The sequence below is a fragment of the Candoia aspera genome, chromosome 3, assembly GCF_035149785.1.
Source record: "Candoia aspera isolate rCanAsp1 chromosome 3, rCanAsp1.hap2, whole genome shotgun sequence".
NCBI classification, from domain to species: domain Eukaryota; kingdom Metazoa; phylum Chordata; class Lepidosauria; order Squamata; family Boidae; genus Candoia; species Candoia aspera.
In genome coordinates this window covers 128,583,370-128,591,573 of record NC_086155.1, presented here as the reverse complement: position 1 = coordinate 128,591,573, position 8,204 = coordinate 128,583,370, and the positions used below count along the sequence as shown (strand labels likewise).

The window sequence follows — 8,204 nt, the reverse complement described above, 5'->3', positions numbered from 1 at the left end:
ATTCCTAATAGAAGCAAACAGCCCCTGAAGATTTTCTATCAAAATTGTCTCTACCTCAGTTTGCATCCAGATATCCAATATAAACAGGGAGCAAACCCCACACTCTCTTGCACTGATGTTGTTACCTAATTAAGGGTTAGACCTGAGCAAGTACGGGCTGTATAGTCAGCTGAAGCAAGGCTGCAGAACTGGCTAGTATTTGGAGTGAGGTGAAAAGCAAGAGAAGAACAAGGTGACCCAGGAAGGAGATCTGGATGAGTGGTTGGGACCCCATTGCCAGATCCCTGGAGCAAAGCGGAAGAACCAGTGTTTCCTTGTTATGCAATCCCATGTTCACTTTCAGATGTAAGTGTTCTCAGTGAAGGTCTCCAGAATGCATAAGACTCTACTAAAGTTTCCATCCCATCCTGCTCCAAGAATCTCTAAATCCTTTTGCTGGATTTAAATGGATTTCTATGAATCTTGAGCCTGGTGATCTGCTGGTTCTGGTATGCTGTGACAGTAGCGAAAACAGTTTCAGGAAAAGTGAATGCCTTCACACCATCCCCAGAAGGATGGGTTTGACCATGGAGAAATCATCCCCACAGTCTTATCAAATGACATGGACACGTGGCTGGTATTTGTGCATAGAAGGAAGAATTATACGACCCTGGTCATCCAATTCATTGTCTGTAAGCTTCAGTTTGTCAAAGCTAATCACTTGCCTCATCTAAGTCTCTCCTGAGACAGGTGAATCTGGATGAATATACACACAGGCAGGTACAGGTGAGTCAGCATTCCCAGCTACCATCCATGTGGAACTATGATAAACATACCTGTATCTTTTGTTGTCTATGGGGACAATGTCCATAGCAATGTAATACTGCTGATGAGGATCTAGGCCTGAAATGTTCACTCTCACTGCAGGAAACATCCATCTTCCAGCCTTGGTAATAATAATCTTGGTGCAGATCTCATGAAAATGTTTCCAGAGCTCCACGCCCTGCAGGTCCACCTGAGGTACTTGTGGGGCGAGCAGAGGTGAGGCAGCCTTGGCAGGGCCTCCAGGAGTCAGAGTGGGCAGTGTACCATTTAAGAAACTCTCTTCACACTCAGCTGCAGGAATCAAAAAAGAGGGGGGAATTTATGAAAGGGCAGTAGGGCAAATAAATAGCCTAAAAGTGCTAAGCCTAACCAGAAAGGAGAAGTGACTACTGCAGCTGCCTCCGCACTCCCGTGTGGGAAGGAAAAACAGAAAATCCCAGAGATGCCCTAACCATCAAAGCCAGAACTTTCTCTTTCTCTTCAATGCAAAAGACGCCTGAAATGTGACTTGCTCGCTTTTTCCTGCCACTCTCCCATGCTTCAAATGCACATGCCTCCTTTAGGAAAGGACGTGTACTTTTCATACTGTCCGTCAATGCCTTTTGGTGTGGGCTCCTCATGTTTCTTTCTCCTCAGGCCTAAATTCCATGCAGGTGCCCGTACACATGCAACAGTTGGGGAAAGCAAACAAGGTGAAAGAGAGTTGCTCGGGAGAAAAAAACACTGCCCTAGTTGGGTAATGAAATGTCTGTAAGCAAACAACCAAGCTCAGAGAGCACTAAGGACTCCATAATTCAACCCTGAGCTACATATACTCTCGTCCATTGGAAGATATCCAACAGGATTGCATCCTAAAGATGCTGGAAACTGCAATCTTTGGTGCACTGTTTGCCTTCAAATCATGCATAATCCTTCCGAGGTGGCACTGAGATTTTCCTGCATAATATTTTTATTGCTGCTGCAATAGTAGTAACTCCAATGTAGTCTAGTAATTGTAGCACTGTACCATAGCTTTCTACTTACACATCTTAGTTATCTGGTAGCAATTTACTTTGTTCTTTGATCTCTTTGGGACCATCAAGCAGCATGGGGGCATTCACTGCTTTAGTATGGCCTCTATGATTTTTGCTATTTTGTGCTTTTGATTTAGGAGATAACTTCTATCAGCTTCTGTTTCAATCTGTATCAGCAAGTAGCATGTTCATGTTATGTTGCCTAGATACTTTCTCAGAAAAAAGTCATGGTACAGTCTTTTTCTTATGCTAGTGCCATCCCCTTCTTGCTTGAAGGATATCACTAGGTCATCAATAAAGATTGGTATCTGTAAAATTACCTCCTCTGTCAGTCCTAAGAGAGAATGGCATGTACTCTAACTGGTTGTTTGCCATGGCTATGCAGTTCTAAACCCTGTCCTTATTTTACATGAAGAAGGTGACAGCATATCTCAAAAAGCCATTAATGAAGGTCACACTGTACCTGTTCCACCAGATGTTGTTGCTTTCATTGGATCACAAGCACTGCTGTATATGAGGTCCAGAGGTTTTGAAGCTCTAATTTCCCTTGTCTTGGGAAGAGCTGCCTCTGTGGCTTAATCCAGATGTAGGTCATGGCTTTTTGGCTTCTGGGTGACTATGATCAAAGTCTTTATGCCACCAGTAAATTAAATTACTTCACTGCTTGTCTGCAGAGAGGTTTACCTCTTGCTTCTCTGTACATAAATGGTACAAGTGATCATTTATGATTCACCTGGCCATAATTTCTCTCCTTTTCTGACTGCACATTCATTATCCTGAAATTGAATTGTGAGTCCTTTAGTTTCCAAGCCCTTATGATACAAGAGCCCACCCTCTAGACTGAGAATGTATAGTATAACAACCCACACTAAGTGCTCCATTACCAAAGTAACAACCCAACCTCCCACAAGAGGAGCTGTGTAAGAACATTATTCAGATGAGTACAAACGCACTGCAGCAACCCAGAACACCAGAAAAATGAGACAGACTGCCTATACAACATCTTCCAACAAAACGGATACTCACACAACTTTATCAAAAAGTGCCTAACCACTCACCCCACTGCAGCACAACCAACACAGGCTATGGAAAGGATAACACTACTATACATCAAAAACATATCAGAAACAACCAACAGACTATTACAACCACACGACATCACCGTAACACACAAACCAACTAAAGCTCTCCAAAACATCTTAAGTAAACCAAAAGACCCAGGAAGAAAAAGCAGGAGTAATCTACAATATATAGTGTAAGGACTGTAACAGCCACTATGTAGGACAGACAGGCAGAAGACTAGCAAAGTGCATCCATGAACACCAACTAGCAGCTAGAAGACACAATGAAAACTCCTTAAGCTCACAACACATGAATAGACTCAACCATATTTTCAACTGGGAAATTGTGAGCATCCTAGACCAAGCTAAATCCAAAAATGCTAGGGAATTCCTGGAAACTTGCCACTAGAGACATAAAGATAAACCACATTTACACACCATTCAAAAGAGATAGTAAAAAAAAAAAGCTAAGAAGGAAACAAAACCCTAAGCAAGGAACTACCAAGGAGAAAACCACACCCCCACCAACACTAGCAGGGCAAGCTACTGTATATAAACATGGAGCAAAACCCACATTCACCAGCAGTCATGATGGTAGTTGGGTAATTAGATGTCTGCAAGCCAACAATCAAACTCAGAGAACACCAAAGACTCCATAGCATATATATATTTTGGTACGGTCAACACATTTCCTTGTGGCTTGGTAAAATCCAGAAATTGTCACCCAATTCCTTCTGTAGTGATGTTTCTCCAGTCTGTCAAATAGCTCTTTTAATTTTTGTTAGATCCAGCTCTTCAAAGAAACTTTTTCACTGATCACATGACTTGGGGCTCCAGAGTCAACACACCCACCTTGGGATAGGCTACCTACAATTTCACTGAATCATCCAGTGAGTCCAGGAGGACCCCCAGGTTCTGCACCGGGTCTGTCTGGTGCAATGCAACCCCACCCAGAGCTAAAGTTGGCAAATTCCCAGATACTCAGGAGCCCTTAACCCACAGCCACTCCATCTTAGCAGGGTTCAGCAGGTAAGCCTGTTGTTCCCCATCCAGACCCCTACAGCCTCCAGGCACTGAGAAAAGGTGATCACAGACTCACGTCACCTGGGATGGAGATGTATAATTGGGTATGATCAGCATACTGATGATACCTCACCACGTGGTGATGGATGATCTCACCCAGTGGTTTCATGTAGATGTTAAATAAGAGAGGAGAGAGCACTGAATCCTGCCGCACCCCACAAAGGAGGGGCTGTGGGCCAGATCTCTCGCTCCCCATCAACACTGATTGGGATCGCCCCTGGAGGAAGGAGATGAACCAGTGCAAAACCATACCGCCCACCCCCAACACCCTGAGTTGACCGAAAATGATACCATGGTTGATGGTATTGAAAGCCACTGAGGGGTCAAGAAGGGCCAGGATGGATGCACTGCCTCCATCCTGCTCTTGCCAGAGGTCATCCATAAGTGTGACCAAAGCTGTTTCCATCTCATATGCAGGCCTGAAACCAAACTGAAAGGGGTCCAGATAATCTATTTCATCCAGGATCCTCTGGAGCTACAATGCCACCACTTTCTCAACCACTTTCCCCAAAAAGGGAAGGTGGGTGACTGGACAAAAATTGTCCAGAATAGTAGGGTCCAGTGATGGTTTCTTGAGGAGGGGGCACACCAGCACCTCTTTAAAGGCTGCCAGAAACACTCACTCCCCTAAGGATGAATTCACCATCACCTGGACCCACCCACAGATCACTTCCTGAGCTGCCTTCAGTAGCCAGGAGGGACAGGGATCTAGTTGACAAGTGGTGGCATTTACAGACCCAAGAACCCTGTCCACTTCCTCAGGCCCAACAGGATCAAACTATTCCCAGATAACAGGGTAAGTACGTTCCCCAGGCATCTCCTAAGACCCTGCTAGATGCTTGGCATCCAACTTCAAACAAATCCGAGCGATTTTATCCTATGGATTGTTGCAGATTGCTGGGAAAGCCTTTAGCCCAGGAGAGATCAGAAAAGTCACACACCAGGCATTTCTATAAAAATAATTTATTTACAGAAAGCAAAATGAAAGCAAAACATATTTAAAGGACTTAGCTCTCATTGAGAGCAAGCCTGGCTTGCTACATGCCGGCAGAGAGAAAAAGAGGAACTGAAACAAGTCCGGGCAGGTTCCTCCCCCCAGGCAATTGCCATCAAGCACGTGAAAGGAGACAATCAAATACAACCTCTTCACCCAGCCAAAATGATTAGGTACAATAGCAGTCTTAATTGTTAGTAGGAAAAACAGCAACACTCCCCTTTTTATACTATAGATTAAGATGCAAAACAATCTTCTCTGACAACTCTGTATGTCTTTTCATTCACATTATTTTACCATTATCTCCCCTTTGGTTTAACAGAAAGCTACCATTCTTCTTCCTGTGTTTTTCCAAACCTAGGTTGTTATAATTCCAAGGCTTTTTAATGTGAAATGGCTTTTCATGCAGGCTTCAAAATCAAGCCTTTGTTTTTCTGTTGATGTGAACAGCAGCAAATCATCAACATAAATGCACAGATACGTACAGCCTTGTTTGTCCTTCTTCATATATACACATGGATCTGCTTTTCCTTTTTCAAAACCAAAATTCTGCAGTTTTTCATCTACTTTTTGGTTCCAGGATCTAGCAGCTTGTTTTAACCCATAGATTGACTTCTTCAGTTCACAGACTAGATTCTCACCTTTTTCATAGCCAGGGGGTTGCTGCATGTATAATTTGTGGTCTAAATCACCATAGAGAAATGCAGTCGCGATGTCATAGTGGTTAACTGACATTCCTTTCAGTGCAGCAACTTTTAACAGTAATCTAATTGATTCACCTTTAGTAACTGGTGCAAAAGTCTTGTCAAAGTCTACATCTTTCCTTTGAGTGAACCCTTTTGCAACCAACCTTGCTTTATATTTTTGGATTTTGCCATCAGCATCCCTTTTCAGTTTGAAAACCCACCTACAACCCAGACAGCGTTCATTGGGAGGTAGATTTACCAGTTTCCATGTTTTATTTTCTTTCAAGGATGCTAATTCCTGTTGCATGGCAGAATGCTAATTTTGTGCAATCTCAGGTGGTAAAGCATTCACTTGTTCTAAGGACTCAGGTTCTGTGAATATGTGAAAAGCCTTTACTGTTTCAGCCTGAAAACGTGATGGAGGAACCCCTTTATTACTCCTCTGAGATCTGCGAGGTAATACAGGGCTTAAATTTTGACTCCTATCACTTTCCTGAGAAGCATCTGTCTCATCAGACAGATGTTCAGTTTGCTTTTCTGGTTTAATGTCCTCACTAGGCAAAAGATCACCATCAGCAAGTCCTTGCTGTTCTCTTGTGGTGGTCAGATCAACTGGAGAGCTAGAATTTCATCTCCCCCAGTTTTGTTCAGCAAAAGAAGCGCTTTTGCTAATTATTAATTTCTCTCCCATTATGAACCTGTAGCTCCTTTGGCTTTGTTCATAGCCAACAAAGATGGCTTTCTTTGTTGTGGGGCCTCCTTTCCTTCTCTGCTGTTTTGGAATGTGAACCCATGCAGTGCTACCAAACACTCTAAGATGGTTTACCTTTGGTTTCACACCATAAAACAAATGGAATGGAGTGTCCTGAATCACAGAGTTATACAATCTGTTTTGTACATAACAAGCAGTAGATATGGCCTCTCCCCAATACTTAAAAGATAAATGTGAATCTTTAAGAATACATTCCATCGCATTTTGCAAGGTTCTGCCCTTTCTTTCAGCAACACCATTTTGCTGAGGGGTGTAAGGGTTAGAAATAATTTGTTCTATCCCTTTTTCCACTAGGAACCTTCTGAATTTGTGAGAAAGGTATTCTCCTCCTCTATCACATTGGAGTGCAGATACAGGCCTAGGGAATTTTCCATTTGCCCATGTCACAAAACTTTTAAATTTCTCAAATGCCTCATCTTTATGTTTTAAGATGTAGATAACTGTGTACCTTGAGAAATCATCAATGATGGTCATTGCATACCTTGCTTGTCCAAGACTTGGAGCAAAAGGACCAATAATGTCAGAGTGTACAATTTCCAAAGGTCTAGTTGTAACTTTGTCACTGTGCTTACTCACAGGAGCTTTTAGTGTTTTGCATTCTTTGCAAACCACACAGTCTAAGTATTTATCACAGGGTTTTATCTTTAGGTCAGCACACAGCTGTGGCATTTGTGCTATATACTTGAAATTAGCATGAACAAATCTCCTGTGCATCAGGTGTACACATTGGTCATGATATGTCGTGTTGCCAACTGCAGCCTTGCAGCTTGGCTTCCTTGCATTTTGCACAATGTACAAGGAGTCTTTTAACATACCAGTAGCACACAATGTCCCATTTTTTCGTATCTTACAACCATTTTTCTTAAATGTTATGATATACCCTGTTGCAGCCAATTGTGCCACAGATAAAAGGTTTGATTGTAAATTTGGCACATACAACACACCTTTTACAGTTTCTCCTAAGCAGGATAAATACAAGTCACCTTGTCCCATAATTTTGGTCACAGACCCATCAGCCAAAGATACACTTTGTCTTTCAGTTTTAGACAGTGACACAAAAGAGCTTTTACAATGACATAAATGACAATTGGCCCCAGAACCTAACACCCATACATCAGAATTACCCTTCTCAGCAACCTGTGCAATTTGGGTTGTCTGAAGAGCCTTCTTCTGTGTTGCCCTTGTGTTCTTCTTCTCTGTCTTTCTACTCTTGGGTCTCAAGGCACAGTCTTTTTGTAAATGTCCAGCTGAACCACAAGTAAAGCATTGCTGGCTGGCTAGCGCTGTGGCCTCAGGTTCCTTTCCCTTCTTTTCCCTCATTTTCTGGTATTGCAGCTTTCCAGAAGAGATGGGGGATCTTTCCTCTCTCTTCTCCCATTCAGCGAGTAAGCGCTGTGTAACATACAATGGGGTGAGGTCTGCTTCAGGCCTAGCCTCCAGGGTACAAATCAGCATGTCCCACGTTTCATTCAGTGAGGACAGGAGGATATATGATTTTGTGAGAGGTGTAAATTCCATTCCTCAATCCTGCAACTCAACAAAGAGCTACTGAATATAATGCAGGTGCTCAGGAAGGCTATCTCCTTCTGCAAGGTAGGCTCTGTACAGCTTTTTCGTCAGAGTAACTTTACTCCCTGCTGTTGCCTTTACATATAAATCTCTCAAAGCGTCCCAAAGTTGCTTTGCAGACTGCATGCCTCGCACGTGGACTAGCTGATTGTCCTCAACTCCCAGGATAATGGTGGCTCTAGCCCACTCATCCTGTCTCAGCCATTCAGCACTGCGATTTTG

At 43.0% G+C, this 8,204-nt stretch overlaps 1 pseudogene; it reads right to left on the bottom strand.

Moving 5' to 3' along the window:
- Positions 1-388: 388 nt before the first annotated feature.
- The window catches only part of LOC134494689 (T-box transcription factor TBX18-like), a 10,107-nt pseudogene continuing 2,291 nt past the window's right edge, over positions 389-8,204 (bottom strand).